A 16,254-nucleotide genomic window follows, 5' to 3' on the forward strand; every position below is an offset into this window, starting at 1 on the left:
GGGAATGAGGAGATGTGCTGTATTTATCCCATGCTTTATTAAATTCAAATACCATTTTTGTTGCCATCACCTCCTTTGGGAGGTCATTTCATGCATCAACGTCCCTCTTTGTAAAGAAATATTTCTTAAGATTACTGCTGATTCTACCCCCCCCCCCCCCTCCTTCACCCTCATCCCATGACCGCTCATTCTAAGAACATAAGAACATGCCATACTGGGTGAAACCAAGGGTCCATCAAGCCCAGCATCCTGTTTCCAACAGTGGCCAATCCAGGCCATAAGAACCTGGCAAGTACCCAAAAACTAAGTCTATTCCATGTTACCATTGCTAGTAATAGCATTGGCTATTTTCTAAGTCAACTTAATTAATAGCAGGTAATGGACTTCTCCTCCAAGAACTTATCCAATCCTTTTTTAAACACAGCTATACTAACTGCACTAACCACATCCTCTGGCAACAAATTCCAGAGTTTAATTGTGCGTTGAGTAAAAAAGAACTTTCTCCGATTAGTTTTAAATGTTCCCCATGCTAACTTCATGGAGTGCCCCCTAGTCTTTCTATTACCTGAAAGAGTAAATAACCGATTCACATCTACCCGTTCTAGACCTCTCAAGATTTTGAACATGAACCTCCTTTTGTGTAAAGAGGTTCAGCTGTGCATGGAAACTCTTGATATTTGAATGTCTCCTTCATATCTCTCCTATCTTGCCTTTGAGTCTATCACATATGCTTTAAAAAGAAGACAATTGACCATTGTAGTATCCATCCTCTGGACCGACTCCAACTGGATAATATCCTTGGAAGGTGAGGTCTCAAGAATTGTACACAATATTCCTAATGAGGTCTCACCAGGGATCTATACAGGGGCAATATCACCTTCCTTTTTCTATTTCTTTCACTAGGTAGCCAAGCATCTTTTTGGCTTTTGCTGTTGCTTTATCCACTTGTTTGGCCACCATAAGATGGATCATCAGATATGATCACCCCCAGATCTCACTCTTTTGAGCTAACAATTTCACCCCATACTGTATTTCTTCCTTTGGTTTTTGCAGCCTAAAAGGTGAATTTTTAAAAGCCCTCCATGCACTAAAACTGGGAGATACGCGCATAAGTTGGGCCGGAGTGCACCGAGCGGATTTTATAAACCACTCATGGACGCGCATATCTCCCGCTGCGTGCATAAGTGAAAAGATCCAAAAAAGGGGTGGAGTGTGGGTGGGGCGTGTGCATAAGTGAAAAGATCCAAAAAAGGGGTGGAGTGTGGGTGGGGCGTGGGCATGTCAGGGCCTGACCAAGAAATGTGTACGTAACTACTTATGTGTCCTTGCGCACAATGGGATTCCTTGCCCCGTTTTACTATATTTGCTATTTTTTCTTCCATTTGAATTTTTGCATTCCTGACTACTTTTCCAGCTTCTGTCAGCTTTTCCAGATATTGTCACCTGTCTTCCTCTTTTTGTGATCTCATAGTTGATGAACTCTAACCTTTCCTCCCTTACCTTTATAGCGACTTCTTTAGAAAACCTTTCCTTTACTTTCTGAAGAAAAAGGTTAATAACCCTTATCATATCTTCTTTTAGTATTGCTCATTGTTATTCTACTTCCCCTAGATTTTCCCAGCCTGTTAACAACTCCTTGAGATATTCCCCCATTTTAACAAAGTTAGGACCTGATTTTCAAAAATATTTACATGTGTAAACCTGGTTTTCACAGGACAAGCAGGATGGTAGTCCTCACATATGGGTGACATCACAGGATGGAGCCCTGTACGGAAAACCTTTCTGTCAAAGTTTCTACAAAGCTTTGACTGACACTGGCAAACTGAGTGCACTGAGCATGCTCAGCCTGCAATTATCCCTGTGAACCACAGGTGTCTCCCTCAGTCTTCTTTTTTCCACTCTGCAGTAAGCATAGCGGTTAGGAGCTCTGTGAGAAATTATAACATTTTTTCACAGAAACACTTACACTTTTACTTCACAAACACTTTTCCCTGCATGGGTCTCCCTTTGCGTACGTTTATTCGACACTCGGTGAGTACTATGCCCTGTTTTTTTGGTCGGGTCCTGTCACCTCCCTGGCCTGCCAACCGACTGCGGCCTTCCCTTTCCCTATGTTTCAGTTAGCCACACATAGCCTGCAAGTGTCCCTCTGTGACACTCTGCCTGGTTATTAGCGCTAGTGGGACAGGGACTTCCATGGTTTCCATTGCCACCAGGGCCCCTGTCGAGTTCAGGTCCTTTGATTTCCTCGGTACCCTCGTGCAGTCGATGCCCCCATCACTACCGTCGGTACCCCTTTGTTTTTAGATGGCATTGACAGTCTCTGCTGTGGGGACTGGTGCCCGCCTGGCTGCGGGCCTCAGTCCCAAATCTCCATTCAGAAGTCCAGGAACAATTGGCTGATGGGTTGTGCACAGGAGAGAATCTTTTTGGAGATAGGGTAAAGAAAGTGGTCGCATAGAGGAATCATTTCCTCTGACCAAGGAGATGCTATCTGTAGCCCACTCGGTCCCACCATCAATAGGCCCTATGTCCCTTTGTGCAGTAACAATGGGCTGCTAAGCCCCAGACAGAAACCCAGTCACCACCTGGTTCAGAGAATATACAGTATATAAGTACCCAAGAAGGATGGCATTTCTGTCAGAGGTAGGCTGCGGTTTTACGTAAACTGGTGGCCCAATATAACTTCAGATGCATGGGTCCTCAGCATCGGCAGAAGGTACAGATTAAATCTATTGGGATTCTGCCAAATCGGCCACCAGACTCCCAACTGGGGTCACTCACTTCATCAGGAGCTGCTACAAAAGGAGCTCTTCTCCCTCTTCCAGGCCAATGTGGTCAAACCTTTTCCACCGAGAAAGGGGGCGGGGATTCTACTCCATGTACTTCCTAATTCCAAAGAAAACAGGGGCACTCCCTCCCATTGTACACCTAAGGGTTTTGAATAAGTTTATAAAGGGAGGAAAGTTCAAGAGGGATTTAAATAGGCACCTTAATTCTCTTTCTACAAAAAGGGAACTGGCTATGCTCTCTTGATCTAAAAGATGCTTACACCCATACAGAGATAGTCCTTGTTCATAGGAAATATGTCAGATTTGTCATGGGAGACCATCATCTCCAGTATCATGTGCTGTCATTGGCTAATGTCAACCCCACCTAATGCCTTGCCATGGTGGCAGTGTACCTGCACAAGCTGGGGGTTCATGTGTTTCCCTGTCTGGATGATTGGCTAGTCAAGAGCATTTCTCAGGCGCGAGCAGCAGAATCAATGTGCATAACCATCTAGGTGCTAGATTTACTAGAACTCATTGTCAACTACCCCAAGTCTCATCTAAGCCCATTACCTCAATTGGAGTTTATCAGAGTTCTGCTAGACATGACTCAGGTAAAAGCCTTCCTTCCACAATAATGGACTATCACCCATATGTCCACAGCTGAATGAATCCGGATGAATCAGCAGACATCAGCATGGGACATGTTGAGACTGTTGGACCTCATGGCATTAATTCCACATTAACTCTTGGCACGCCTTTATATTAGAAAAGCCCAATGGACCCTCATGTTACAATGGCTGCAGGTTATTCAGGATTTATGAGATAGCATCCATGTCATACAATTGCTCAAGGACTTTCTGTTCTGGTGGTGGGACAATTCCAATCTGGTCAGGGGTATCCCTTCCAAAATTCTCAGACACAAATTGTCTTTACAACAGATGCGTCCAACCTGGGCTAGGGAGCTCATGTAGAGGGGCTTTGCACAAAGGGCCTTTGTTTGCCTGGGAGAAGTTCTATTATATAATTTCCTAGAACCACCTAGATGTTGAGAGGTTAGCCGGCAACCTTGATGTATCTGAAGATGTATCTCGAGTTCTTTAGATCCTATGGATTTAAGTGGAGGAGGTATGCTTTATAATGTGAGCATAAAATCCTAGATCCTTGTTGTGTCCGTCGCTGTCCAACGTCTCTGCTCCGCCCACCTTACCTCGTTAGCGACTCCCTTCAGGGTTGATGGAAGGCTAGCTGCTGCGGCGTCTCCAGGCCATCCTCCTCCGGTGTTCCCGGACCGGCTCGATGCTGCAAGCCACCATGTTTACCAGATGCCTAAGGGCGCGTGCACGCGGCCCGACTGATGTACCACTGTTGGTGCGAACCTCAGGGGCGTCCCCCTGTGATGACATCACTAGCTCCAGTTATTTAAGGTCTCAGTTTTCGCTAACAAGACGAGTTAGCAAGGGATTGGTTACCTAGCTTCCTCCTGGTCGCTGCGGATGGGATTCGCTCTCCGCAACCCTAGCTACTCTGCCTCCTCGGACTTCACTAGAGGTACCCCCTCCTCCGGGGCCTCACTCTCTCTTTTTCTTTGCAGGTCGCAGTCCGGAACCGGTACTCGCTCCTCAAGGGCCCACGTCCCGGACTTGCTCCTGGATACCACTTCTGCTAAGAAGTCATCGCTGCTTACAACATTGTGAGTTTCCATCTATCTCTCGGAGCTTTCCCTGGGTAAAGGTACTCGCTCCTCGAGGGCCTAATGTATACCATCTCCTGGGCTGCCTTAAGAGACTATTGCGTGAGTGTTACCATTAAGGACTTGTTCCAGAACTCTGCATATACTGCCTACTCACTGTCTTAGTTTCTCTACAGCTCAGCCACCCTGGGATCGCTGTTCCAATACCTGAGGGACTACAGCCCAGCTGGGCGCTTCCAACTCACTACTGCCACCTTTGGTGGTTTGATATTTTGCTTCTAAGAAGTCTGTTGCTTAACATCAGAGCATTCCCTGGAACCAGGTACTCGCTTCTTGAGGGCCTAATGCATTCCAACTCCTGGGCTGCTTTAAGAGACTATTGTGTGAGTGTTACCATCAAGGACTTGTTCCAGAACTCTGCATATACTGCCTACTCACTGTCTTTGTTTCTCTACAGCTCAGCCACCCTGGGATCACTGTTCCAATACCTGAGGGACTACAGCCCAGCCGGGCGCTTCCAGCTCACTACTGCCACCTCTGGTGGTTTACCATATTGTCTAATAAAAGAACTAGTGTGTGTCTATCTTCTACACTAAGCCTGACCAGTGGTTCCTCTCAGGATTTCCCCCAAGGGCATGGTCACCTGCCACTGGTCCAAGGATCCACCCACAACTATTCTAAATAACTACAGATTGCTAATACCAGCTTTAACAGAGCTTTCTGACAGATTGCTAACTCCCAGCTTTCTCTACAGAGCTTTGACAACAGATTGCTATCTCCTCACGGAGATCACAGCAGATTCACATCAGATTGCTAACTCCATAGAACCAGCTTGTGTCCAAGGTTCCGGCTAACTACATGGATCCGGCTTGTGTCCAAGTTTCCGGTTAACTCCATGGATCCGGCTTGCATCCTGGGTTCCTCTTAACTTCAAGGATCCGGCTTGACTCCTGGGTTTCGGCTTGACTCCAGAGTTTGGGTAACTACATGGATCCAGCACAACTCAATGCTTTGCAGGCTATACCGGGCCTGGCTCAGCGCATTGCGGAACAGGACGCTTGTTGCTTCAGCTTTTCATCAGCTACACACACAGAAAGTTCTAACCATGAAAGTCAGTTACAGGAGGTAACTTTAAAGACTGCTGTACCACTGGCAGCTCTGATCCGCTTCTCTGGAGAAATACAGAAGACTCGGGGCTTTTTAAACCATTGCTGCATGCACTTTACCTTACAACCATCTTTATTTCCTACTGCTCTCTCCAAGACTACCTACATCCTTTCTTACTTGGATGGTAGAGCCTTGTCTTGGGCATCTACTTTGTGGGAGCACAAGGACCCTTTTCTGCAGGACATAGAAGGATTTATGGACTTATTTAAATCCGTTTTTGATGACCCTGCTTGAAATTCTGTAGCCGGTTTTGCTTTGGTGGATTTGAAGCAAGGCAACAGATCATTGGCTGAATTTGCCATAGAATTTAAAACTCTTGTGGCAGAACTTTGCTGGGACCCCAAATGTCTGAAGACTCTCTTTTGCAGAGGCCTGGATACCCGTTTAAAAGACGAGCTGGCTGCTCGTGAAACACCTGACTCGCTGGACGAATTAGTAGCCTTGGCTACTCGGATCGATCACCGGCTCCGGGACAAGGTGAAGAACTCCGGCCCAGGATGTTATCTGGGTTGAATCAGGCTAACTCTATACCTGCACCTCAAAAGGTTCCAGTAATTTCTGCTACTGATAAAGATGAACTGATGCAACTTGGTCATGGACATTTGACTTCTAAAGAGAGAAGATTTCAGAAGAAGCGTGGCCTCTGCATGTATTGCAGTCAGCCTGGCCATGATGTCTCTACATGCACTATTCGTCCGGGAAACGGACGGGCCTAAGTCCTGCAGGAGGACTGTTCTTGGGCCTTACCGCGTCTTCTCTTCCGCATTCTCTCCCAGTCTCTTTGACCTGCAGACCGGGTTCAGTTCAGACTCCTGCCCTGGTGGACTCAGGGAAAGGAGGCAACTTTACTCCTCAATCTCTAGTGGAATATCTGAAGAGTCCTCTCGCCAACTTGAAGTGGGCTTTGGACGTTTCTCAACACCGCCACTTCTATTGAAGAACACTGTGACGTCCCCAGCAGCCCTTTCCATTGCTGCTGATATTCATAAGCCTTCAACGTTCACCGTGGCTCGAAGGCGCACAACATCAAACTGTATTCACGGATCCTATACCTTAGATTATCTCTGTTATGCTCTTTTCCATTTGGAGGATGTGCATGATGAGCCACAGCACATATTAAGACCTGAAGAAGATACTCTTGGTAACTACCCAGTCCGTATCCGCTGGCAATATCATCAATTCTCATCCAGCTATATGTACTGGACTGTCATCTTTGAAGTGGTTTTTGGACGTTCTCAACATCGCCACTTCCACTGAAGTTTCAGTGACGTCCCCAGCAGCTTAACCACTGCTGATGAATTCCATAGACTGTGGCTTCAGATCAAGGACATGCTCATTTAAGCGAGTGACCATGCTAAGAAGTACTACTATGTGCTCCTTGCGCAGGCTTCAGTCTTCAAGCCAGGAGACAAGGTCTGGTTGTCAACCAAGCACCTCTGATTCATCTACTCTCCTTTTGGATTGTTCCTCGCTCCATGGGTCCATTCCCAGTCCTTCATCGTTTTGGCATAGTCACCTGCTGTCTGAAGCTACTACCTGGTCAATTTCCATAACGCATTCTACGTTTCATCTGAAACCGCTCATACTCAGCGAATTGTCTTCAAAATTTCAAGATCCACCTGTCATCTATGCAGAAGAAGACTTGAGATCAAAATCAAGATACTGGATGTTCATAACAGAGGCAAGATTTTTGAATACCTTCTAAGATGGGAAGGGTTCGGCCCCAAAGTACTTACTTGGGAGCCTCAGACCATTATCATGGATAAGTGATGCTTCGTCGACTCCATCTCGCGCATCTTTCAAACTTGAACCTGGTACCGAAGAGGAGATCACCCTTTGAAGGGGGGTACTGTTGTGTCCGTCGCTGTCCGACGTCTCTGCTCCTCCCACCTTACCTCGTTGGTGACTCCCTTCGGGGTTGATGGAAGGCTAGCTGCTGCAGTGTCTCCAGGCTGTCCTCCTCTGACGTTCCCGGACCAATTTGACGCTGCAAGCCGCCACGTTGACCAGATGCCTAAGGGCATGCGCGCGCGGCCCGACTGATGTACTAGTGTTGGCACGAACCTCAGGGGCATCCCCCTGAGATGACGTCACCAGCTCCAGATATTTAAGGTCTCAGTTTTCGCTAACAAGACGAGTTAGCAAGGGATTGGTTACCTAGCTTCCTCCTGGTTGCTGCGGATGGGATTCGCTCTCTGCAACCCTAGCTACTCTACCTCCTCAGACTTCACTAGAGGTACCCGCTCCTCTGGGGCCTCGCTCTCTCTTTTTCTTTGCAGGTCACAGTCCGGAACCGGTACTCGCTCTTCGAGGGTCCATGTCCCGGACTTGCTCCTGAATACCACTTCTTCTAAGAAGTCATCGCTGCTTACAACATTGTGAGTTTCCATCTATCTCTCGGAGCTTTCCCTGGGTATAGGTACTCGCTCCTCAAGGGCCTAATGTATACCATCTCCTGGGCTGCCTTAAGAGACTATTGTGTGAGTGTCACCATTAAGGACTTGTTCCAGAACTCTGCATATACTGCCTACTCACTGTCTTTGTTTCTCTACAGCTCAGCTACCCTGGGATTGCTGTTCCAATACCTGAGGGACTACAGCTCAGCCGGGTGCTTCCAGCTCACTACTGCAACCTTTGGTGGTTTGATATATTGCTTCTAAGAAGTCTTTGTTGATTAACATCAGTGAGTTGTATCTATCTCTCAGAGTGTTCCCTGGAACCAGGTACTTGCTCCTCGAGGGCCTAATGCATTCCAACTCCTGGGCTGCTTTAAGAGACTATTGTGTGAGTGTTACCATCAAGGACTTGTTCCAGAGCTCTGCATATACTGCCTATTCACTGTCTTAGTTTCTCTACAGCTCAGCCACCCTGGGATCGCTGTTCCAATACCTGAGGGACTACAGCCCAGCTGGGCGTTTCCAGCTCACTACTGTCACCTCTGGTGGTTTACCATATTGTCTAATAAAAGAACTAGTGTGTGTCTGTCTTCTACACTAAGCCTGACCAGTGGTCCCTCTCGGGATTTCCCCCAAGGGCATGGTCACCTGCCACTGGTCCAAGGATCCACCTACAACTATTCTAAATAACTACAGATTGCTAATACCAGCTTTAACAACAGAGCTTTCTGACAGATTGCTAACTCCCAGCTTTCTCTACAGATCTTTGACAACAGATTGCTATCTCCTCATGGAGATCACAGCAGATTCACATCAATCCTTTCCCTGCTCCACACAAAAACTGCTTGATTATGTTCAAAAGACCAACTCAGAGTACACTTGTGAGCAATTGGTGCCATGTAGAAGGTAAACTCATCTTTGTATAGTCTTTAGTTGTCGAGTTTATGTGGGGCCTGCTTCATCTGAAGCTTTCCATCAGACCTGCTCTGTCTTGGGACCTCTACTTGTTTCTGCCTAGCTGATGAAAACTCCTTTTGAGCCAATGTACTCATATGACCTGAAGTATCTGACTTGGAAGGTCATATTTTCGGTGGCAGTCACTTCAGTGTGCAGAGTCGGTAAGCTTCAGGCTCTAGTAACTTATCTACCTTATGCCAAGTTTTTTCATGATAGGGTGCTCTTACTCACCCATCCAATTTTCTTGCCTAAAGTAGTGTTAGAATTCCATCTTTACCTGTTAATCATCTTTTCAACATTCTTTCCCAGACCATACGTCCACCAAGATGAACAAGTACTGAATGGTTTGGAATGCAAGAGAGCCTTGGCCTTCTACCTTAAGCTGACTGAAGCCCCATCTAACTTTTTGTTTCTTTTGATACCAGCAACTTAGGGATAGCCATTGCCAAACAGAATTTATCTAATTGGCTAGCAGATTGCATCTTCTGTTATGCCCAGGTGGGCTTGAATTTGGTGACCATGTCAAGGTCAGTGTCCGTGTCTCACCTGCAATGTGGAGTTCTTTCTGCATGGCTTCAATGTGGAGTTTTCTACACATTCACATCTCACAATTGCTTGGACAGGGATGACCAACGAAACAGTAGTTTTGGTCAATCTGTCTTGTGGAATTTGTTTGTGGTATAGAACCCAATTCCTTTCCCTCCTAGGGTCCATTATTTTTGTTCCAGGCTGCATCTCATAGTTTAAGTATATAATGGGGAAAAAAAAGCTTATTGCCACTAAATATTGTTGTGCTTATTGATGCTTATTGATGCTTCTTATTGGTTTCTCTCTTTTTTCATTGGGCACAGCCCATAGCTAGGGATTCCCCACATGTGAGGACTGTTATCCTGTTTGTTCTTGGAGAAAGAAGTTACTTACCTGGAACAGGTGTTCTAAGAAGACAGCAGGTTGTAAATCCTAATGAAACCCGCCCATCTCCCTATGAAGTTGGTTTCTGTGTTTTTTTTCTGCTAAAATACAAGATTAAAAGGCACCCGTGTGGACATGTATGGGCATGCTCAATGAGGCACGGCCAAAGTTCTAGAAACCTTGGCATGTTTTCTGGGCTGGGTTCCATTGGATGATGTCACCCATCTCTGAGAACAACTGTTATAGTTAAGCAACTCTGCTTTCTGAGCTCTGCAAAAGCTTTTCCATCTTGACACTATTGGAGAATGTTATCCTTGTGTATGGCTGATTTGATTTGTTCTGTTGTCTGCAGACAACACTTATTACAGGTAAGCAAGTTTATTTTACTGTAGCCCTGGTTCTTAAACTAGTACAAGCTGCAGTTTTACTTTGGTGTTTTCATTGGCTCACAGGTAAAGGGTGTTGGATGTACTGTTAACTGCCTCTAAAATGAGCATTCTCCCCTCAGAAGTCTATTCTCAGAGGGAGTCTAGACTACCCCTCTGGTAGGGCTACATTTCTAATAATATATAATTTGAGTTTTTTAGATCCCTAATATGTAACTTGTATCATGCAATTGTTTCTTTCCACTTAGGAGGTAATTTTAAAGGAGTTACACATATAAATGTAACATACTATTGTAGCAATTTTCAAAAGCCCATTAGTGCACTTAAAAGTGCACTTACACAGGTAAAATCTATTGATGATTCAATGGGATATATTGTAGCAATTTTCACAAGCCCACTTACACATGTAAAGTGCATTTATATGTGTAAAATCCAGTTTTAAGCTTGGAAATGCTTTTGAAAATTACACCTTAGTATCCATCTTTTGCCTGATACTCATATACAGTGGGGTTACAATGCATTTATGCATCACCATACTATAGTCATGTCAAATAGTCATCTTCTAAAATGAATAGCTGTCTAGTGGACTGGCAGGTACAACATAATACCAAAACCAAAGTAAAGGTTTTTTTTAAAGTAATTTTTCCATATACCAAAGTAACCCATAGTCAATAAAACAGTGGAATACTTTACACAAATCTGTTAATGTGAAAATCTGTGAATGTAAGAAGTATCAGTTGACCTGTTGTGCACAGAAGATATATGTTCTCTCCACCGCTACTCAAGATCATTTGTCAAAGAGCAAGTGCTACTTTGCTCATTTACTTTTCATAAGCTACTAGCGGCTCTGTTTACTAAAGGAACTGTGAGGTCAGAGCTGGTTCACTTTGCAAATACCACAGCAGTCACAGAAAACACATGCATTCTGTTTGACTCAGCTAGAGGGAATGTTCTCACAGTTAGACCTGCAATAATGAAGAGCTATATATTTGTCTCAGCAATACCCCAGGCTCAGCTGATGGGATGTGGTGGAGCTTGGGAGTCAATCAGTTTTTAAAAGTATAAATATAAAGCTGCACTATAAATTCTATTCGGAGGGTGTGCAGCTGAAAGAAACCAAAGCCAACCTACCCAGCATAAGTCTCTGAAATCTTCTGGGATACTCCCAGTCTCCCCACAACAGTTGCAGCTGTGCTACTGTGGAACAGGAAAACAAGCAGCAGAAACTTCATTGATTTAAAAAGTTGAAATATTACAAGGATCAATATGACAGCATCTAATTAAATTGCTATTAAAAGGTCAAATTAGATAACTGGTCAGCTGGGGGAGGAAAACACTTGAGAAAAAATATTGGCACAGTCAGCCAATTGTATTGCCGCTCCTTCCCTACCTGCCAACTCACAAAGCCTGCTGGTGTATGGGCGGCACTTCTCATACCAATACCCATAATTGAGACTACTTTTGAAAAGGTGGCCAACTGGCCATGGACCTTGTGGGGCCACTAGGGAGATCTACTCAAGGAAATAAGTACATCCTCATTATTCTTGACTATTCCACAAGAAATCCGGAGGCAGTACTGCTACAGAATAAGACGACCCCCACAGTGGCGACCTCCCTAATGGAGATTTTTTTCATGACTTATGCTGTCCAAGAAGATCCTGATGGATCAAGGAACCCCGTTCATGTCCAAAGTAATGAAACTTTGCACCTTGCTCAAGGTAAAAATTCTGCATACCTTGGTGTAACACCCACAGACCAAGAGCCTTGTCAAACACTTCAATCAGATGCTCAAGCAAATTTTGAGGAAATATGTGGATGAAGACAGCAAGAAGTGGGATGCATTGCTACCCTATGTATTGTTTACAGTCTGCAAAATACCACAGACCTCGATGGGGTTTTCCTCTTTTGAGTTACTGAATGGGAGGAGATTGGGAGGAATCTTGGACATAGCTCGCGAGACTTGGGAAGATGACGTGAACTCCGGACATAACCTCATTGACTACATTCGCCAAGTGCAAGATCACTTAAAGAAGGCTGGGGAAGCGGCCCACCTATGCCTAGAAAAGGCTCAGGGTATTCAAGCCCAAGCTTACAAGAAGGAGAGTTTGGCCCAGAGGTTGAGTCCAGGTTCCTTTCAGAGAGCAGCTGTCCACTGCCAGACAGCTGACTTAAAGCAGCTCGTAGAGCAAAACAAGGACATTTTCTCAAATCTGCCCAGTTGTACCCACCTAGTACAGCATGACATCATTACGCCTCCTGGAGTAGTGGTACGGCAAGACCCTGTCAGATTCCTGAGGCCAAGAGCCGTGCCATTGAGACTGAAGTAAAGGAGATGCTCTGGCTTGGGGCTATCGGAGTCCTCGCTCACAGTGTTGGTGCTGAAGCCAGATGGGAGCATAAGGTTCTGCATTGACTTTTAAAGCCATCTTTTAAGGCATTCCATGAAATGTCTTTGTACTGGTTTGTCACTCTCCTGGATGTGATGTTCTGCCACACTGGGATACATATTAGAGATGTGAATCGTGTGATCGATCGTCTTAACGATCGATTTTGGCTGGGGGGGGAGGGAATCTGATCGTCGCGGTTTTGTTTTTTTTAAAATCGTTTAAATCGTAAATCGGTGGAGGGCGGGAAAACCGGCACACTAAAACAACCCTAAAACCCACCCGACCCTTTAAAATAAATCCCCCACCCTCCCGAACCCCCCCAAAATGTTTTAAATTACCTGGGGTCCAGTGGGGGGGTCCCGGTGTGATCTTCCACTCTCGGGCCACGGCTGCGTTAATAGAAATGGCGCCGGCGCTACCTTTGCCCTGTCATATGTCAGGGCAAAGGTAGCGCCGGCGCCATTTTGGTTCCTGTCCCCCGACGTCATGAGTGCAGGAGATTGCTCCCGGACCCCTGCTGGACCCCCAGGGACTTTTGGCCAGCTTGGGGGGGGGCCTCCTGACCCCCACAAGACTTGCCAAAAGTCCAGCGGGGGTCCGGGAGCGACCTCCTGCACTCGTGCCGTTTGCAAAATGGCGCTGGCCGTATGGCCGTATTGCCGTATTGCAAAATGGCGCCGGCTGTATGGCCATATGGCCGTATGGCCGGCGCCATTTTGCAATACGGCCATACGGCCGGCGCCATTTTGCAATACGGCAACGAGTGCAGGAGGTCACTCCTGGACCCCCGCTGGACTTTTGGCAAGTCTTGTGGGGGTCAGGAGGCCCCCCCAAGCTGGCCAAAAGTCCCTGGGGGTCCAGCGGGGGTCCGGGAGCGATCTCCAGCGCTCATGACGTCGGGGGACAGGAACCAAAATGGCGCCGGCGCTACCTTTGCCCTGTCATATGACAGGGCAAAGGTAGCGCCGGCGCCATTTCTATTAAAGCAGCCGTGGCCCGAGAGTGGAAGATCACACCGGGACCCCCCCACTGGACCCCAGGTAATTTAAAACATTTTGGGGGGGTTCGGGAGGGTGGGGGATTTATTTTAAAGGGTCGGGGTGGGTTTTAGGGTTGTTTTAGTGTGCCGGTTTTCCCGCCCTCCCCCTTCCCCTCCCCCCTCCCCCGATTTACGATTTTTGACGATAAATCAGGGGAATTCCTATTGTATCGCGCCTCTAACGATTTTTGACGATTTAAAATATATCTGACGATATTTTAAATCGTCAAAAAACGATTCACATCCCTAATACATATGGCTTCCAGTAGGTTACTGACAGATTCCATAGTGTACTTTGCATAGATCAGTTTGTAGATGTTTCTTGGTATCCTATAGGGATGTGAATCGGGCTTCGGACGATTGAAAATATCATCGATATTTTCAAAATCGTCAGAAATCAGGGGCTCCCCCGAAATGATAGGAAAACCCCACGATATTGATTGTGGGGGTTCTCTTATCGTTTTGGGGAGGGCGGGAAAAACAGCACACAAAAATAACCCCTAAACCCATCCCAACCCTTTAAAACGAATCCCTTTGCTTCCCCCACCCTCCCGACCCCCCAAAAAACATTTTACAGGTACCTGGTGGTCCAGTGGGGGTCCCGGGAGTGATCTCCCGCTCCCGGGCCGTCGGCTGCCACTAATCAAAATGGCGCCGATGGCCCTTTGCCCTTACCATGTGACAGGGTATCCATGCCATTGGCTGGCCCCTATCATATGGAGGGAGCACTGGATGGCCGGTGCCATCTTTAAAAATGGCGCGGATACCCTGTCACATGGTAAGGGCAAAGGCCATCGGTGCCATTTTTATTAGTGGCAGCCGATGGCCCGAGAGCGGGAGATCACTCCCAGGACCTCCACTGGACCACTGGGGGGTCGGGAGGGTGGGGGAAGCAAAGGGATTAGTTTTAAAGGGTCGGGGTGGGTTTTTTGTTTATCGGCTCGGGCGCAGCTGATAAAGAAAACCGTGATCGGGCCCGATGGAAAAAAACCCACATGTGAATCAGAACTGGAATCCGAACCGATACCGGTTCCGATTCACATCTCTAGTATCCTAGAGCTAGCATGACATGTTTTAATCTCAATGCCTTCTCAATGAGCTCTACTTCCTTGAAGTACAGGGGTGGAGTCCAATTATAGGAAAATAAATTCTGCCACATGTCCCAGCTCAATTTTTTCCAGATTGGGAAGAGGAAGAACTGAGACATGAGATATCCCAATTAACCCTTTCAGGGTTATTCTAATGCAGTTACCAACAAAGAAGCTTCAAAGCATGGTAGCTACATCAAGGACTCTTTTTATCCCTTTCTTTTAGTGGCTTCTTGAATATAACTGTACATTTCATGATCTTTCTTGGAATTCCAAATGAAAAAGAGTGCCCTGCTCATGGCTCTGGCAGCTGCATGCCTGCATTGCAAACTGTAGCATAAAGAAAGCTTAATTGATCAGGCTAGTCCTAATGGAGAAGGGGAATGAGATAGAAGTTGGATCCCACTCACCAAACAGCATAAATCTCCAACTTACTGCAGTTCACTCTTGATCCTGAATATCTTCCAAATGTCTTTACATACATCTAATGGCATCCTCACCAAGACCTGGTCTACGCAGAAGATGATGACATCATCCACTTAGAGCATGCACTTCACTTGCTCTCTTCCTTTAGTAGCTAAGGCTGTGACCTCTTTGATTCCTGTATGCCAACAGATGTTTTCTGAAAACAGTTCTACAACACGAACAGAAGAGGTAAGACCCCTAATCAGACCTAGTCTGACCCTTGATCTGATAGTCAGTTCTGTACATGTTTATTTATCTAGCTATTTGATATACCATCGTTCCAAATGAAGATTACAACGGTTTACAACATGACATCCATATTATAGATCGCCATGTGCATTGACTTAATGTGAATAAATAACATAGATATTGCAGAACGGCACATACATTGGCTCATGTAATCAGGGGTGATATGGATCTAAAGGGATGTTCTAGTAAAAGATGGAGGATTATAAGGTGATATGTTCTTAATGAAATTGTTCTTGTAGGAACTTGCTCTGAGTGCAGATAGTTCTAAGTCAGGTTATAGGCATTTTTAATTAACCGTTTTTAGTTCACATTTTAAATTCTTTGTTTCTGGAGTCAGATGTAGAGGCTCCGGTAGAGAGTTCCATAGAATAGGGCCTGCTATGGAGAAAAAACGGTATCTTATTTTAGTTAGATGGATATTCTGCACCGCTAGATATCCTTTGTTTTGAGATCTTAATGATCTCTGTGGCTTGTATGGTTGTAGTGCTACACCTACCAGCCAAAGTTGTTAGAGTGGATGGTGGTATGTATTAAAGTTAAAACTTTGTAATTGATTTAAGTAGTACTATAGAGATAATAGTATTAGTAAGAAATCTGTTTCTAGCCATTATCCATTACACAACTAAAAATGACAGCATACATCACCTTGACATATCTACATAACAACTCTGCTATCCTGAACCCATAAAGCACCTTGTTCATGAAGCCATGGGATATATGGTACATATCTTCTCTTGGTCCAGG

The sequence above is a fragment of the Rhinatrema bivittatum genome, chromosome 3 (assembly GCF_901001135.1).
Source record: "Rhinatrema bivittatum chromosome 3, aRhiBiv1.1, whole genome shotgun sequence".
Lineage (NCBI taxonomy): Eukaryota > Metazoa > Chordata > Amphibia > Gymnophiona > Rhinatrematidae > Rhinatrema > Rhinatrema bivittatum.